Raw genomic sequence first — 20,026 nt, 5'->3', positions numbered from 1 at the left:
TAGGAATCCTAGGATTTTTTTGTTGCGTATTTGTACTGATTTATGGATTATTGTTGGTTCTCAGCTAAATTTGCAACTTCTTTCGAGTATTATCACTAGGCAACCTGAAACAAAACTAAAGTATGTTGTTATAGTTTAGCTGGTTTTTTATGTTGTATAAAGGCTCGGTAAATTTATTTACTATTATTTATATTAAAAAAATATGTTGCTTTAGAATTAAAACTTTTATTATTTAACACTAATTATACTGTATGAGATGAAATTGAGGAATTCATTTATAATTACTGAAATCTCCTACTTTCTTACACATACCGATTTGTATTTATACTCTCTAATAATACCTACAATATTTTGGTATTTGTCGCTCCTATATTAATCCTTATTATTTAAAACCAATTACTAAATCCCTAAAATAATTCATTATCATTTGTTTGTTAATTAAGAACTATTAAACACTAGTTTCGATAACAAAAATAACTAATTATGATGTAGGTCCCTTGGAACCGGATCTATACAAGGGTTTTCGGATCGGATCTGGATGAGTCGGGCGAGCAGAAATCGACTTGAATCACCAATGTGGAAAACCAAGACTAGAAACATAACTAGAAAGATAGAAAATAAGAACATAAGCTGTCAACCAAAGTTTACTTGGATTTCTTTAGATAAATGGAATACAAAAAGGGTTCTAGAGAAACTTAAAGAGAGAACCCTTACATAATGAAACCAGTTTATAAGTTGGTGCTTCATGGGGTTCTAGTGGGCCTACGGGCTAAATCACTAGAAACCCTGGCCCATGTACAAAACCGAGCGGCCTACCAACTAAACTAGTGAACTATAAACCAAAACATTGATATTTACAGTGATCACAATTATGATAAAGACATAAAACAATATCAAGACTGAAAGTTAAAAACGACATTAACAAACTCTTGTTGACGTCAGCCATGCTCTAACTTATCTCCCAAGAAAGCTTCTTTTAGCCGCCAGCCCAAATCACGTTTTCCACACAAGCATCTACAACCCACTGAAACTGCATGCCTTTATTAGTAAATTCAACAACAATCAAAATCTTTTTTATGTGTAATCTTTTCATGTTTTTTTTCTTAGAGATTGATCATTAGTTTCGAACAATCTCTTTCATCTCACGATCTTCCACTATAGGTTCACATGTCTCTCCATCATATGATTATCACCATCTTTTCATCTTTGTTAGAAAATTCATCTTGTAAAATGTAACAGAATAACCTTCAATGACTTAACAAAGTAACCAAAGCCTTTCATGCAGATGAATCAATTATGTTTCTGTCAACAATACACTTGGCTTTCTTAGCTTGATTTTCACAAATTTATTGGATCTGCACTCGGAGCGAATGGTTTCACTAATAGTATTAGTGTAACATCCTAAAATTTCAAGCAATAATATTTTAATGTATTTCTTATGATAAACGAGTTTACTTGACTTGACAAAGGAACAATAAAATATTAAGAGGGAATTAAGTAGGCTAATTAAAAAGGAATGAAACATGGACCAAAGAGGAAAGATGGGCTTAGGGTCCATAGGCTTAAGGGAGTATAAATACCCCCCTTAAACCCTAAACCTTTCCATTTCCATCCATCTTATCCATTTTACACCTTAAAACACACACTTAAGCCAACCCTTCCTTCCCTAGCCGCCGGCCACCCTCCGATTACGCAAATGAGCATCGTAGCTTAGGATCCTCAATCATACAAGCAAGATAACAAGTCCAAGATCGTATACCAAGCAAACCGTAACCTAGAAACATCAAAAAGGTATGTTTCGATCTTAAGTTTACGCTTTTATTAACATTTAGCCTTGAAATTTAGAACGGGATTAGATCGGGTGTAAATGAAATGTAAAGTTGTAAACTTGATAATAAAACGAACCTAATAAACCCATAAACCTGTGCGGCTCGATTAAAAGAAAACCCTAAGATCTAGTTTGGAACGTTTTAGCTTAAAGTTCCAACCTTTATGCGTTTTTTGAGCCGAATCTTATTAAAAATGACCAAAGGAATGATCGCGGGGTGACTAAAATCATAACCAAGGATTAAACGATAAAACTGAGGCGATTATAGAGGTTTTCGGATGAGCCGTAGCTGCAACTGAACAACTTCGCCCGCAAGCTTAAGTTCGCTTGCAAGCAAGTTCGCCAGGGAAGTTCGCTCACTGTTAAATTCGCTGGACGTTAACTTCGCCTCTTGATAAGTTCGCTGAGCAAGTTCGCTGCTGTATAACTTCGCCAGATACTAAGTTCGCCTGGCTTATGTTCGCTTAACATATAACATCGCTACTGACAACTTCGCTTGTTATTAAGTTCGCTTAATGTCTAACTAAAAGTAATCCAGTACTAGACCACGAATCGGGCTAACGAAAGAGTAGGTGAATAAAAAAATAACTTAAAATCCTAGTGAAAAATGTGTTAAGACAGTTAATGTAAATAAAATTTTTCCAAGCTGACCTGACAACTCGGCCCCAGCCAGGGGCTCTGCCCCTTGGACCCTGCAAGGGGCTGCCTCCCCTAGAACCCCGCTACCAAGGGCGCTTCCCCCGGACCCCCGTTCGTTGTGGCTTATATAAAGATAGAAATACGATATGAGTAGTATTAGTTAATTGATACATGTAAATATTATACAGTTAGCCGTACACAGCTCAAGAAGGGAATAACTATTAACGGAGAGCGTAACATGATTCAGGTTAGTTTCTAGCCCCATTCCTTGTTATGTTTTCGGGGTTGTGTGCATACTCGATGTAATTAGTTAATACACTTATCCTAAGTGATAAGTGTATGCCATATATGTTTTATGTGAAAGTTATGACTGACTGCTTGTCGGTAGGTGAACGATCTTCGGATATTGCATGTACTGCTAGGTAAAGTTTTGATGATAGGATTATTGTATGTGAACAATGAATGATGCATGTATGTATGCATGAACTTACGATTATGTATATAGAGAGGTATGGTATGAAGGTTCGGAAGAAAGGGTGACCGGACCCTAATAATATCCGAGGATGGAGGATACCGGACCCTAATAATATCCGAGGATGAAGGGTGACCGGACCCTAATAATATCCGAGGATGGAGGGTACCGGACCCTAATAATATCCGAGGTATGTAGGGCGAATGCTCTTTATAAGGTAAGGTTAGTTATGGATGTATATGGAGGATTGATGGACATGTTAAGTATGTAATGCGTACCTACGGGCACGTATATGTGTATGTAAAGTAAGTTTATGATTAACTAGAACTTGCTCAGCGTAGTTGACTTTTAGTATGCACGCAGGCAAATAGGTTGAGGCAGCTCGCTTGAGGGGACACGTGGCATCGAATAAGAGGCTGGCATCGGAAGACTCAAGACGTGTTATGTTTTAATTACTTAGTTTTTGAAAGACAAGTTGTTTGTTTAAGACAAGTTTTGGATTGTTATGAAATGTTTTATAAAAGTTTTTATTTTCCGCGAATGTTTTTTATTAACTCTGATGATTAGAACTATGTTGATGAATAAATCCAACACCCAAGTAGGGCTACCGGTAACGGGGCCTTACAATTAGCAAGATAATTATCAGAACGGTTGATTATTTTTAGATTTGATATTTCAATCAGTTCACACGCAGATTGAGTCCAAACTCCTTCAAAACCAAGAGAAGGAAAATACTAACAACCGTCGATACATTTAATAATATATAATTTTAAACAAAAAGTTCAAGTTTTCAACTTGTCTTAGAGTATACAAGTCCAAATACGTTATTTTGCAAAACACAATTTCACTACTCTCAAAGCCTTCTCAAGTACCTAAAAAACCATGTAAAGAAGTTTCATAACGATGGTAAGAGAGTTATCATGTATTAAAAATGAATATTTAATTCAGCGTTTCTCCTCTGATATAATATTTACACAAAACCCCTTTGTCTTTTCACGAACTTTATTTTTGTCAATCCGTTCGTTTTTTCAAAAAGTTTTATTTAAAATCAATCCCTTAGTCTTTTCATGAAATTCAAATCTTAATTAAAACACTTTCGTCTTTTCATGAAAGTTTATTCGTCTTTGGCAAATTAGTAATTTTGAACTTTGCTTTACCAAACTGTGCTGTAGACGATGCTTCAAAGGTTGTGACTACTGCCTTAAAAGTTGTATGTATTGCATTGTGTTTTGCACCTCTTCATTTGGCTTACACGTATCTGCAGTGTTCTTTGCCAATTGTCCTCTCACTTCCATTTGAAGAGATGTTTTCTCTCTCTATTCCCAACGATTTGAGGAAGTGTCTCTCTATCTTCATTCATGTCTTCTTTGCAAATCTTCATGAAATCCGATCTCTTCCAATCTTGGCTGTTGCCATTTTGGAACCCTAGACGACGGTGGTAGCGGTTCCTCAATCGAGTTTGGTATGCATTCTTTGAGGTTATTAATAAACTACTTTTGAAGCATTAGAGTTTAATTTTATTTCACCTTTGAAGTTGAAAGATATTCAAATTGGCACTTTAAGGCCATGTTTGGGATTCCTTATTTACACTTCATTCTAACTTATTTAAGGAGTTTTTCATAAGTTACAATATCCTAAGTTATCAAAAATCCCTTTTTCTTCTTTAAAAACTTAAAAAAGTCATATTATCCAAACACCCTTTTAACTTACAAAAGTCAATAAGTTATAAAGAGATAAAAATAAGGAATCCCAAACACCCCTGAGATTCAAGAATATACAATTTGGGGTTTTCTTAACATAAATAGTTGTATTGTTGTTCATAAAGCTCTATTGATTGTTCTTCTCGCATTGTGTATTGTACACTTTTACATCTTCCACGTGTTACGACACCTGTCTCAGTTTTACTTCTTTTTGCTATATACCCTAAAATAAAATAACACCTCTGATTATCTGCCCTGAATCACCGCTTCAACCTTTTGACGGAGAAAACGTAAACCCTGTGGTTTGTGTTGATCGGTCGGAATTTCGTTTTTCAGGTGATGGTGAGGCATTTGAGATCTCCGTTGTTTGATAAATATTTCCCGAGTCATCACCGAGTGAGCTTATATTGTTTTTTTTCTTTGCTCTTTTTGTTGGATAATCTTGACATGACGGGTTACGGGTCAACTTGGTCAGCTGGTTATTTAGTGGTTTATTTATTAATTAAGTATTAAATTAAGTTTGAATAAGTTAGTCAAAGTGAACGTTTGGGTTGTAGTTGGAGTCTCACGATTCTTTAGGAAGTTTCCTATTGAATAGGTGGTAGCTTGTTGCAGTAGTAATTTTCTGTTTTGAAAGAGTCTTGGTGTACGTTGCATGTAAGCCTATATAAGACTAAGGGGTGTGGGGGCTCCAGCAGAGCCAAGAACCAATAATATTATGACGTGTGGCAGAGAGAGAAACTGGATAAGGGGGGTGTTGGAGCCCCTGGCTCCTGGTGTGGGTAGCGCCCCTCTAGTGCCCCGCTAGCGCCCCACATCCTCTCTCTCTTCTCCCGCTACCATGCTCACGGCTATCTCTAGCGCCCCTCTAGCGCCCCTGTTGGTGTGGTATTAGCGCCTGGGGGCGCGAGCGGAGGGGCTCTAGCGCCCCCTTTGAAGCCCCCACACCCGTGAGTCTAAGGCTCTATTGAGTTGTTAAATAAAAGTAACCAGCAGCCTTTTGTTTTGCTTTTCAATATTATACATTTGCTTTATGAAAATTAGCAATCTTTGTTTATTCTTTTATTGTACTGAGAGTTGTGAGTGTTTGTGTCAGCCAAGGTCTGATCCAACACTTTTGTTATTCGAATCTCATAACCTGATTTGAAGATCAGATGTCTCAAACATGGCAGAAAGTCTATTGTCTAGATGGAGCAAAATGTGTTAGGGATATAATATATTGTTGTTTGTATGGTTACAGGGTGGAGGCTGAGTCGTTAAGGTGTTTTGTCAGCCAAATATTGTCATTTGGTGCCTTCTCCATGTTGGTCCAGTCATTGAATCAAACGTTTGCGGTTTTGTCTTTGGTATCCGTTGCCGATTTCAATTCGGAAACCTAGGTGGCGATCGGTGGGTTCGCTGCTGGCATTACACGGTTAATTTTGCAACACTGGCTAGTGGTGGTTTGGTGTTGGTAGTAATCTGATGCGATGTTACACTTATTTGTAGGGTCGAAAGCTTTTGACATAGGCTTATGTTCTCCATTCGTTACTCTCTTTCAACTTTGCGAGAAGGTGTGTACTTAAGATTTCGTAGTTCGTCTTGAGTTTGGTTGTCTACTTCATCTGAAATGTGTATATAACATAAACAAGCATGTTTGTGTGTATTTCTTTAGTCAATTGAGATTTAAACCAATGCACTAATCGGTAGTAACGTGGGTTGCGTATGGAGTATAACTTGATTGTACTTCTGTTCACTACATTTTGGAAATAGTATATGGTTTTTGTAGTTGTAATTGCTTTGAAATATTGTTGCAGTTTCTATTGACAAGTTATTTTTCCCTAACCACATTCAACAATGTAATTATACAATTCAACTTGCACTACCTTCTATTGTCGAATAGATAAGTGTTGGTAATTAGCATTAGAATAATAGTCGCTAATTTTAATTTTGCGTTACCCTGTTCTAGCAAAGTTGCCATTATATACGATTTTCAGGCATTCACCAAAACATTTACGGTTTTCTTTTTCGTTTCTCACATACCCATGGAGTTGCCAAGCAACTGGATAGTTTCATAACCCCCGCAACGCGGGAGGTCGAAACACTAGTTATTTATTAAACAAAAATTTGATTCATAAGCTTGCTTGCAAGAAATATGACATATGCATGATGAAAAAAGTTTCATAAGCAATGCAATACGATATTTCAAAGTATTTTTCACAACTTTAACTACAAATTTTATAATCAATACGTAATTATTGATATACGCATATTGTATATTTCTATATGCTGTGTAACTATTTATTTATACAGGATGTAAATTAATTATTTACGTTAACTATGTTCAAACCTAATCTTAAAAGTTGGGCCTGTCTGAAACCCTTCTTCCATCACCATATCTTTTTTGGAATGGTTAGTTAGAGCTCATTTCAACCAACGCAATGGCCCATTAATTTTCCATGACGGTATTTTGTTGGGCTTTGAAAAATTGAATTTGAACATGAGGACTTGCAGTTAGAGGTGTGCAAGTACAAAAAAACCTGGTTTCACCTAAATCGGTTTCTAAACTGCAAATTTCAGAACCGGTTCCCCTTAAGATATACCAAAGCGGTTTTAAAACCGAACCGGTTTGAGGAAAACCGGTTTATAAACCAAACTGGTTTGAGTCAAACCGGTTTTGACCAGCCGTTGATCGAACCTGTTCGGTTTGGATTTAAAACCGGTATTGTACACCTCTACTTGCAGTCTTGCACTGTTAGAAGTTAAAACTATAAAAACCTTAAAACGTTTCTTATATGTTGCTTTAGCCACATAATTAATTAATAGTTGGTTTCGAAGAAACCATTAACATTTACAAAGTATTAAATTTACAATTTTTCGAGGTCTTTTTCGAAACAATTTTCTTTTTATATTATTTGATGTTAAGGTCCTGTAATGAATGTGTTACTAGTCTACAAGTTTAGTTACTTTTGCTAGATTTACAATGGTTCACTATATAGTTCAAAATCCTCCTAGGCAGTCCAGTTTAAAAACATTTTGTTACATTTTAGTCGCACATTAATTCTTTTCTTACGGCCTTCATTTTAAAATCCTCCAGTTTGTTTTTTTTTCTTGTGTTTGGTTCGTATACAAACCAAACCGAGACGGTTGTTCACTCACGTTTGCTTGTGTTTGGTTTGTTTACAACAGAAAAGGAACACCCGCTCAATTTCGGGTCATTGGTGTATAGTTTTTATGTTAAAAAATTGCGGGCAACACAAAACCGATACCGATGTTGGTATTATGAGACTGATATCGTATTCGTTTTAATGGCTTTGGCTGATGTAAACACATATCGAAATGAGATAACTTTTTTACCATTGTTAATAATATGTTTTGTTTTACGTAATACAAATCGGTATCTATATATTCACTTGCACGTCACTCACAACTTTATGTTGTAATTTTATTTGATTAGAGTAACAATATCGTAAACATTATTTTATATTTTATGTATATACCAAATTTCGAATACAAAAAATTATCGCTGAATGTGTATGTTACGCCCACTAGTTTTATGGCATATTTCATTTTGAAAAAGCCTATAAAACGTTTAAATGTTTCCGAGTTTTTGGTTTTGTTAAAACATATTTAACAAATACTATACGTTTATAATGTATAACGGAAAATTCTCAAGATGGTCTAAAATAGCATAGAGAACCCCATGATAGCTCAATTAACTTAAACATTCCATAATTGTCTTTGTGAAAATGGATGAGAGCGACACCTTAGGAATCGTGCTGACGGTTTCAACCTCCAGAAAAACATACGCGAGACCAATCAGAAATTGTGGATGTTATCCGCCGCGATAACGAGTCCATATAAGATTTTATCACCAGGTTCAATGACGAAAGCTTGAACATTGGCGGAATCAGTAAAGACATGCTTCGTGGTGCCTTCCGCAAAAACATCAAATGCGACGATTTAGTCCGCACGCTTACAGGCAGAGATGGAATGCCAAAAGAGTGGGACGACCTTATGACTGCGGCAAAGGTGTATGCTAACACTGAGAAAACATTGAGGAATGGTAACCCGAAACAAAAATTTAAAGTTGAATTTCAGAATCCAAGACCAAAAAGACAGGCGAAAGGCCCTATCTGGTCAAGGCTTCAGCCAAGTGCGGAAGTGTCAAAACCATTTTATGCAAGATCCCTCATAGGCAACAAGAACAAAGCGGGACCCGCAAACCAAAGTCCCAACAATTGGACTCCTCTTTCAAAGACTCCCTCTGAAATTCTCACTACAGAGAATATAAAATTTAGAAAGCCACAGCCACTAACAAGAAGATCATTCTTGGATGCTACCAAGCACTGTTCGTATCATGACGACATTGGTCATAATACGAATGAATGTAGAACATTGAAAAATGAAATCGAAACGGCTGTGAAATCTATAAAGCTAAAACACTTGGTAAAAAATGGAAAACCGGACAATGGAAAAGCACCTGTTCGGGACATCCAAGGCCCGAGTAAGAAGCAAATCAAAGATTTGAACGTTCATATGATACAAGGAGAGTTCCATACAGGGAATAAAAGAAAAGAGTCTGATGATGAAGAATGGAAGAATGAGCCAGTGATCTTCCCTCGAATTAAAGGGGGTCCGAACAGTAAGAATCCCCTGATCATCACTGCTCTCTTCGGGCACTATCGTTCTCATTACGTCTTCTTCGACACCGGTAGCACATCAGATATCATGTATGAACAATGCTTTGATCGGCTTGACGAAGAAGATAAAGAAAGATTGAAACCCATTCACGCTCCAGTGTCAGGATTTGGAGGAGAAATAATGCATCCGCGAGGTGTAATTTCATTCCCAGTCACCCTAAGTGATGGAATTCATTCAAGGACCAAGGAGGTCGAATTTCTGGTTTTTCCAGCAACATCGAAACATGACATTATCCTTGGGCGAGAAGCGATTGGTGATTTCAATGCTCATCGAAACATGACATCGCAATAATTCATGTTAACAGGCACTGCTTTGCAACCGAGAGTTCAAAACCTAGCAAGATTTCAAAACAAACTTTGAGAACTGAACCGGAAAAGTGGGTTTTGAACAAAGATTTCCCCAGTCAAACTGTAACAATTGGACCTGCTATCTCCGAGATAGTACGAACTTTCTTGAAACAGTTATTATCAAAAAATGTCGATGTTTTCGCATGGCAACCTGCGGACATGACAGGTGTCCCGCGGAACACTGCGGAACACAAACTAAGGGTAAACCCGTTCTTTACGCCAATTGTTCAAAAACAGCGCAAGATGGTTTCGGAACAAACGAAAGCAATGAATGAACAAGTCCAGGACCTCTTGCAGGCAGGGATCATCCGTCCAATCCGTTACCAAACTTGGGTCGCTAACCCTGTTATAGTCCCCAAAAGCAATGGGGCATGGCGGATGTGTATCGATTTCAAGGACTTAAATAAAGCATGTCCCAAGGATTGTTAACCTTTACCCGAGATAGACCTCAAGGTTGATGCTGTAGCACCATTCAAATTTAAATGTTTCCTGGATGCCTACAAAGGCTACCATCAGATCCGCATGGCAGCGGGCGATGAGGACAAAACAACATTTCGCACCGATCAAGGCACCTTTTGTTACAAAATGATGCCTTTCGGACTGAAAAATGCGGGAGCCACGTATCAACGATTGATGGACATAGCATTCAAGAGTCAAATTGGTCGAAATCTAGAGGTGTATATGGATGATCTCGTAATCAAAAGTGTTGAAGAGGATCAAATGTTGAGAGATATCGAAGAAACATTCAATACTTTGAAGAGTATCAACATGAAGTTGAATCCAGCCAAGTGTTCATTTGGAATGGAAGAAGGAAAATTTCTGGGAGTGATTATCACGGACGAGGGCTTCAGAGCTAATCCAGATAAAGTTCAAGCCATAGCCCGCATGCCTTCCCCGTCCTCCCTCAAGGAAGTTCAGACACTCAATGGGCGTTTGGTTGCTTTGAATCGATTCTTGGCAAACCATGCAACCAAATCTCACCCATTTATCTCAACACTAAGAAATTGCCATAAGAAAGCACATTTCAATTGGACTGCGGAAGCAGAACAAGCTTTTTTGGAGGTTAAAAAATGTTTGATGGAGCTGCCCACGTTAACAGCACCCTGTGCGGGGGAACCTTTAACGTTATACCTATCAGCGTCAGACATTGCCATTGGGGCCGTCCTCCTGACAGATCGAAAGAATATTCAAACACCGATCTACTATGTCAGCAGAACATTATCGGACCCGGAAACAAGATACTCCATGCTTGAAAAACTTGTTTTGGCACTGGTTTATGCTGCCCGACGCCTCCGCAGGTACTTTCAAGGGCACCCCATCAATGTTTTAACCGGATACAAGCTCAAAAATGTTCTCAGTAAGCCCAAATTATCTGGCCGACTGGCCAAATGGGCCATCGAACTAGGTGAACATGCAATAGAATACAAACCTAGGCCAGCAATCAAAGGGCAGGTGTTGGCGGACTTCGTGACAGAAGTTCCGCATCACAAAGAAAAAGAATGTTTAATCAAGCAACAACCCCAAGCACCTCCGGAATTGGGACAAATTTGGTCCTTATTCACGGATGGAACTTCAAGCAATGAGGGATGTGGCGCAGGCCTCGGGCTGGTCAATCCCGAAGGCCATGAGTTTACATATGCCATAAAGCTGGACTTCAAAAGTACCAACAACGAGGCAGAATATGAAGCTTTCTTGGCAGGCTTGCGGATAGCCAAAAAGCTCGGGGTTAAACATTTAGAAGCCCGAGTGGATTCCATGTTGATTGCGGGACAGATCAATGGTAAATACGAAGCAAAAAACGATATCATGGCTTCATATGTGTCACAGGCAAAGGATTTGATGCTTCAGTTCTCTTCTTGCAAAGTCATTCATATAAAGAGAAGTGAAAACAAATCAACGGATACTCTCAGTAAATTGGCTTCAACGAACTTCGAACATTTCGCCAATGACATCCGCATTGAAGTATTAGATCGCCCGTCTGTTCCGCAACATCAGGTTTTAGTGATCCAAACAGGAGTAGAATCCTGGATGACACCCATTATGGCATACTTGTCATCTGGAGCACTTCCGGAAGGAAAAGCAGCGGCCCGGAAGATAAAGCACAAAGCCTTGAACTATCAGATTCTTGATGGTGTTTTGTACCAACGTTCTTTCCTCGGACCACTACTTGGATGTGTGGATGCCGAGGACGCGAATTACTTAATCAGAGAGGTGCATGAAGGCATTTGTGGTCTTCACGCGGGTCCGCGGATGGTTGTAGCAAAGGTAATGAATGTTGGGTATTACTGGCCGGGGATGCATATGGATACTGTACATGAAATCATAAAGTGTGATTCATGTCAACGCCATGCTCCTAACACGCTTCGACCAAAAAACGAGTTAGTCCCATCACTTCAGCTTGGCCGTTCCAGAAATGGGCAGTTGACATAATGGGACCTTTCCCTGAAGCCCCCAGACGTATCAAGTTCCTGATAGTAGCCATCGACTACTTTACAAAATGGGTGGAGGCCAAACCAGTTGCTTCTATAACAGCAGCGAGTGTCAAAAAATTCTTGTGGGAATTCATCATATACCGTTTTGGCCTCCCTCTAGAGCTCGTTAGTGACAACGGGACACAATTCGCGGACAGTGGGTTGCAAGAATGGTTAAAAGAGTTACACATTTCTCAAATCTTCACCTCTGTAGCCCACCCGCAAGCGAATGGTCAAGTCGAAAGAACAAATCGGATGATCAAAGAAGGAATCAAAATGAGGCTGGGAATAAAACGAACGGGATGGGTGGACGAATTGCCCCATGTACTATGGGCCTTCCGCACTCAAAGGAATTCCAGTAATTCCGAAACCCCCTTCAGTTTAACATATGGCACAGAAGCCATGATTCCCGCCGAGATTGGTATCCCATCCGCCAGAGTCCTTATGATTGAAGATAATGATCATGAGCTCCGGATGAACCTTGACCTCATCGAGGAAAGGAGAGAAATGGCATCAATCCGCGAGCATAATTACAAAAGACAGTTGCAAAAATATTATGACTTGCGGGTTCAAAGATGTGAATTCGATGCGGGAGACTATGTCTTCCGCAATAACGAAGCCTCCGGGCAAGTTGGCCCCTGCATGGGAAGCACCTTATAGAATCCAGAAAGTTCTGTCTAAAGGTGCCTATACACTAGAAAGGTTGGATGGGGCGGAGGTCCCTAGAACTTGGAATGGGGCCCAACTGAAGAAATGTTACAATTAGTGGTTTGTCTTTTGGCTTGCGTGCCTAACTAGATGTTAAAAACTTTGTAATTTCATTTCTTGTAATTCGGCTTATGCCTCAGTTATGAAAATTTTCATTTCAGTCATTTGAGACTTGTATTGTCACATAATCCTTTATTTGTACACAAAGAAGATCCTCTGAAAACACTTATATTATATAAAATATATATATATATATAAACAAAGTGTGACAGATGCAATAACAAAGCCTTCTTTATTCATACAAAAAGGGATTACAAAAGATGGAGGAGCCTAGTTAAAAAGAAAAATCTATCTATGACGCGGCCTCTTCATGTTCCGCAGTATTGCCTCCCGCATCTTCTTCTTCTTCATCTTCTTCGTCAAGTTCAAGAAGAGTCTTTAGTTGCTGAATGCTATCTTCCTCATCAGCAAGCACGGATATCTGCTCCGTCAAAGAAAATTTCAAAGAATCAAAGTCCTTTGATTTCTGTTTAAGGATGGCAACAGTATCTTGGCCAGCCAAAACATACTCCTCAGGAAGCCTAGAGGTTGAGCCAAACTGATAACCTTCTTGAAAACCCAGTTGGCGACCAGCCTGCTTCGAAGCTTTGACAAGGATAGCAACACAATTCCCAAGCTCATCACTAGCCCGAACATCGGCAATGACCTGATAGAACAATTACAAATAAGTAACTCTAAAAGTACTTGGAACATTTATGATGAGAATAAGGCACATACCTTGGGAATAGCTTCCGCCAATAACCATTTTTGGTCCGCCTTGGCCTGGATAAGTTCCATCTTGTGCTTGGCACATTCCAAGGCTAGATCGCGGTTTCTGGCGTTAAGATCAGTCAAGCGCTTGTCTTTGGCTGCCGATTCAGCTCGGAGGATCTCCAGTAGTTTGGCTTGTTCGTCCAGTTGTTTTTGGAGAACAACCTTAGCCTCTTCAGCAGCAGACCGCGCAGCCTTTTCCGCTTCCAGAGCCTGGCCGGCTTCCCTAGCTTCATTTATAGCCTTAAGGGCTTCTCCTTTGGCATCAGAAGCAGAAGCCGCGAGTTCATCCCATTCCTCATTCCTCGCTAGCCAGTCTCTGGTTATTTCCTGGCTAGTAGAAAGGGAATTCGCCAAATAGTAAGAACGGGAGTTCAGCAATTCTTGGTGAATGCTAAGGCGACGCTTCTCCCTTTCACCGCGGGGAAGACACCCCCCAGAAATTCAAAACATGTGTCCATGTCACGGAATGTCGAATTCTGACGTATGGACCAGTTAGGTTGATGAGGGGTAGGTTCTTCCTTCCCAGGAGAGGGAGAAGTTGGGGAAGCATATGGAAATGTGCTCACACCCCCTTGATCCCGGAAGCAGTAAACATTATGAGAGGGTGACACCTTAGTATGTTCAGTTGTGTCACCCCCCCTTCTTCTTCAGTGGGGAGTCGTCCGCCACACTACCGGATTTTCAACAGTGTTAGGAGACGGTGGTGGCGGACGAACAGGTGAATCCTTCAAACCAGAAACACCTTCAGAAAGGTTATCTAGGTTCACTGAAAAAGCATCAACAATGGGTTAGAAACATTTCAATTCAATACGGATAAAAAATAAAGTAAAATTTGCATACCCAGTGAAGGGTCATCCGCATCAAGTTGTTCCAATCGGTCTTCCAAGGCGGAAGGATTAGTCTTCTTGGACTTCTTCTTCTTAGAGACATTCTTTACCGGATGAATCTTTCGTTTGCCCGCCGCCTTGGAAGCGCCCGCGTTAATAGCTGGACGTTCACCCCCGACAGTAGCATCATTGGGTCCCGGACCCTCAGCTTTCGCACTAGCGTCAACATCATCATGGCTCGTTTCCTGATTAGCCATGGCTCGTTGACGGGTAAGACCTGCAGTTGAGCCCACAGCTTTATTAGCATCAGTTGAATAAACTTCTTCGCAAAATGATGACTCCTCACTAGACGAGAAGAGAACAATCACTCCGCTAGAAGTAAGAGCAGTCATAGGTTTGGGTTTCAAAATGCCCTCACCTTTCTGGATGCATTCTTTAACGTACGCCTCACCTTTAGCATACATCGCCTCGGACACTTTGGGTTCCGGGCGGAAAGCTGTGGGGAACACGAAATTAGATCGGGTGCGCTCAAGAAAGGACGCGTCCCTTTTGTCGATTGGGCGGCGCACCATCATTCCCCCCCTTGCGATCCAACAAGGTGCTAAAGGCAGAACCTTCACCTACACAAAAGCAAGGAAACAAATTAGAAAACTCTTAAGGACAAAACAGAGATATCAACAAACTTACTTTTGTCGGTCTCCTTATAGTACGGTTCCAGAGTTGGAAATGGCCACAATCGGCTCATCCTCGCACTCACCATTGCCCCTTCGTGGATTGGGCGCATGGGAGTCGGTATGGAGATCAGCGTTTTATACCATGCCTGATCTTCATGGGCGGAAGCCACAACCACTGGCATAGCCTCTTTTTCCTTCCGCTTATGCATCGCGAAATGAATAACATCCTCTCGGATCCAGAAAAATTTAGGTCTCCAGCCATGGAGGCTACGGAGCCATTCCGTGCCTATAACCCTCTTCTCCACAATCGCAAAGCTATACCACCCATCGCGGAAGGTCATCCTGTAAAAAACGGAAAACATGCCAACAGATGGGTCAAGGTTGCGAGTCTGGCAACAGAATTCGAAGTGTCGAATCCTTAACATCCCGAAGGGATGGATCTGGGAAAGATGAACACTATAAGTTGTTAAGACCGATTGGACAAATTTAGTAATCGGAATCCGGAAGTTCCCCGTGGTAAAGTGGTCTATGTATACAGCCATTTTCTTTGGAGGTGGGTTAGTAGCAATAGAGCCACTAGAAGGAAGTTTCGGTTCCCACTCCGTCGTCAATCCATAAACATTAACGACATCATTATAGTCTTCTTCTTTAAGGCTAACGGCAACCTCGCTGATAGTGGGAGTACTTTTCTTTTCTTTAGTCATCTGAATAACAAAAAGATGAAGATATTTCAGAAAGGTAAGAAATTTCAGAGAGTATTAAAAAGTCTTCAATGTCTAAGAGAAATCTGAAAGTGATAAAGGTTGAATGGAAGTCACAAGGGTTATATTTATACCCACCGCAATTAATGCGATTCATAAACTGCCAGAAGAGAGAGAAACCGCGGACCGCCAGATGACTGACACGTCAGGCGGGAAATTCAAAGATGATGAAAACAGGCTGTCAAAGGCGTCAGAAACGTCTTATCAGTTGTCCTCAATAAGTTTCTCTCTCCTCCACGTCAACATAGTTATCTAAACTTCCAAGTATTGCGAAAAAGTTGTAAATTTCAAAATATCTTCCAAAAGATATTTCCATCAAAAGGGTAGAATATCCACAAAAGACAACATAAATATTCCTCTTTAATGATCCAAAAAATTACAAGAAGGAAAAGGAAAAATTTACAAGTTATAGAAATGGTAAATCTATCCTAAGGGTTTGAGGCGGACGGGTCTTCCGGAGTCTTCATAGACGTATCTTCCGAAGAATCGTCCTTAGAGTCCTCCCCAAGATAGGTCTTCAAAATTTGTAGGCCATCATCTGCGGATGAAAACTCCGGAAGCATTTGCTGAAACGGAAACACTAGGTTGTCATGTTCTTTTACTCGTGTAACTCGGGCTTGCTTAACATCAACTCCATGAAGAGGATGATCTTTGAATGAGCGGTTACTCTGGGCGTACTTCATCCCTTCATGAAAGCCCACAACACGCCCAAGTGAAGAAGAAGCAGCCATCGCATTGGCAAAGCTGTCATTCAGCTCCTTACCTCCTTTGATATGGCGGACAACCTATTAAAACGAAAACATAAGTTCCCAGTATCAAAAAGTGAAAGTAAAATAACAAGTAATAGAGATTAACTTACAGCATCAAAGCCTCGAGTAAGGAACCATTGGCGGTCCTGTTCCGCATGTTTCGCCCGCGCTCGGAACTCCTTAACTTCCGCAGTAGCTTCCTCATGGGCTTGAAGGAGAGAATCATAAGTAGTCTGAATTTCAGCAGCACTCTGATCCTTAAGTTTGGCCTGCTCCATCTGCAACTTTAGCTCTGCTTCAAGATCATGAATCTGTGCGCCTTGAAGGGCCACTTAGATTTCTAATGAAGAGTTAGCTTCTTGAGCACGAGCCAATTCATCTCTTTCCCTCTGAGCTTTAGCTCGAGCAGCCTCAAGAAGTGTAACGATTCCGACGAAACCAGGTATACCCTAACCGGTAGACGATAGTTACGTCATATGTAATGTCGGGTACAAGAGTTACCATGGTAATTATACGAGAATACATAGTTCATTGTATTGATTGTACGTGAATATATAATTCACCGTATTGAATATGCGATCAAACGATCGATAGTTATGGAAACCCGAATGAATCGAGGGTTCAATTATAGACGAGATATATGATATTTAGTGATGTTACGAAGTATTAAAGCTTCGGGATAAGTGGATTAAAGCACAGAAAAAGGATTTCGATTTAATAGTACGTCGGTACATTAAACGAAACCTTTAATACCAAACCGAGCAAGAGACGATCGATCAAGCCGAAAAAGATGCGTAATAACTAATAATATGACGTTTTAAGTTAATAAATGTCATGGTTTAAGTTTTTAAATCGGTTTTATATAAATTTCATTTTTTAGCCGAAAAACAACCGTTTTGGCCTCGTTTTAAGCCGAATTAAACATTTAACCGAGAAACGAACTGAACCAGATTATCCAAAACATTATCCGGATATCCGATATCCAAATGAGTGGCCAAGAATGAAGAGGTGGGTCCCAACCCACCCCCTCACTACCTCCGGTCGCAACTCACCCCCCCAAACACACTTCATTTTCTTTTTTTTACAACACAATCCATCAAACCTTTAATTCTCTCAAGATCTTGAATCAAAAACCGACAATTCTAGCAAGAAAAACCGAGGTAAAATCGTGTTATATACGTTTCCATCTTCGTTTCTTGAGTTTGTTTGCAAGAAAATGAGGTTTCAAAGATGAAAACCGATTCTTGCATGATCAAGTGATGTATACAAGTTATACAAGGGATCTTGGTCCGAGAAAGGAGTTAAACGAGCCAAGAACGAATTTTTACGGTTAAAATCTTTGTTTTAGTATCATAACCGTAACCATGAAAGATATGGCTTGATCGTGAGTGTAACTTGCTTGGTATTGTGGTATGTTGTTTGTAGGCTCTGTATTTAGTGGTAGATAAGACGAAAAGACGAGTTTGTAGCTTGTAGTGGCGGAAAACGAAAGGTATATTCGGTTATGTTCGGTTTTGGGAAATTTGGACAGATTGTTGATGCTTTAGAGTTAGGTCATGAAATTTTACAGAGGTGTTAAACACATGAAAATATGAGTTCTGTGAAATTTTGGTAATTTTTGGATAAAGGATGAATATTTGATGAATTTAATGCTCGGTTTTGGCCAAAAATGGTGAAAAATAGTTAAATATCATGTAAAATTCTGGAAAATTTCAGATAAGCTTTTCATATCATGTATAAGTCACACACAAAATTTGAGGTCCGTTGGAGAAGTCTAAGAAGGCTTTTCGGTTAAACGAGTTCTAGGGATTTCTAGCTCGGTTTTGGTAAAAAGGGCATGTGAAAGAAGATTTTGGTTCTGGAAAAATTACAGGGGACTATGTGGATGGCAGGGGACATCCAGGAAATATTTGGGATTTTTCTAAGATCGTTTGGTATTTACGACATATTTAGTGTTTAAATGGTGTTTATAAATAGATAAATAAATTTTTAATATAAGAATTAATTCTGGAAATATTTTTATAAAATTCCCCACTGTTAAAAAGTGGTTTGTGCAAAATTTCAAGATCCGAGAGTAAACGGATAATTAATCGTGCTAATTATCAAACTTTTAAAGTTAAAACGCGTAAACCGGTGAAGTTCGCTTAAGCGAGCTGACTGGTGTATAAAAACCTTAAAAATGGACTATTTTCATATAATTGAGTTAAACAAGTAAAAATGAAACATCCGAAAATAATTCGGATGATTTGGGTATTTTTAACCGATTTAACAGTTTCCGGTACGCCAAAGACGGAAACGGGTCCCGAGGTCAATCGGGGCGTCTAAACCGAGTACTAATTTCACCACTTTAATTAAATTATCAGTCAACAACGATTTTCGGGTCGTGTGTGACCAAACTCATTTTGAAACATAAAATTTGATAATCGTGCTAGGCACGCAAAACGAGAAAACGACTAATAGAAATTGTGACCATGGAACTCTAAACGACATCACAATCTGAGTCCGGAGAAGTATTTCTGGGTTAACATTGCCCCCGGAACAGGTGCAGTACTGGGTTAACAGTGTCCCCAGATGTACCGATTGATAAGGTTAAAGATTATATAAACAATAATTGCATAATAACGATCGTAGGGATCATATTACAGATTGGACGTGTTAACTGATATTGATTGTTGTTACCTGCTTGCATGTGCTAAGGTGAGTTTCACGGGCCCCTTTTTACTGAAATGTTTTAAATATTTTCCCGGGGCGGAAAGCATGTTTCTATCAAAATGTTTAAGTACATGCTGATCGCATGGAAATGAATGTATTTATATAATGTTTATTGTACGGGAATCGTACGGTAATGTACTAAAATGGTAATTGTCTGAGTTGTTTATATTGAAAGGTCCCGCAACAGTGTTCTGGGTTAACAGTGTCCCCAGAGGTTATTGGAAGTGTTCTGGGTTAACAGTGTCCCCAGAGGTTATTGGAAGTGTTCTGGGTTAACAGTGTCCCCAGAGGTTAGTAGAAGTGTTCTGGGTTAACAGTGTCCCCAGAGGTTATTGGAAGTGTTCTGGGTCAACAATGTCCCCAGAGGTTATTAAATGTGTTTATGGGTTAACAGTGTCCCCAGATAATATTATATTATGATATGGATTTATCATGGTTTACTAAAATTGTGAAACTCACCAACTATTCGTAGTTGACCCGTTTTCTCACATGCTTTTCAGGTACAACTAAGATAAAGTGATTGATTACGTGCTAAGTGCTTGATGTGTGTAAGGTTTGCGTGCTGGACGTTAGGATACATTATAACAGATAGAATTATGAATCGTATTGTATGATGTGTGTATCACCTAGACGGTAATGAAA

The sequence above is a fragment of the Bidens hawaiensis genome, unplaced genomic scaffold (genome assembly GCF_021521415.1).
Source record: "Bidens hawaiensis isolate Kalapana, Puna unplaced genomic scaffold, B.hawaiensis_p1.1 tig00003781_1, whole genome shotgun sequence".
Lineage (NCBI taxonomy): Eukaryota > Viridiplantae > Streptophyta > Magnoliopsida > Asterales > Asteraceae > Bidens > Bidens hawaiensis.
The sequence above is the reverse complement of the archived record's forward strand: the minus strand, read 5'-3'. Positions refer to the sequence as shown.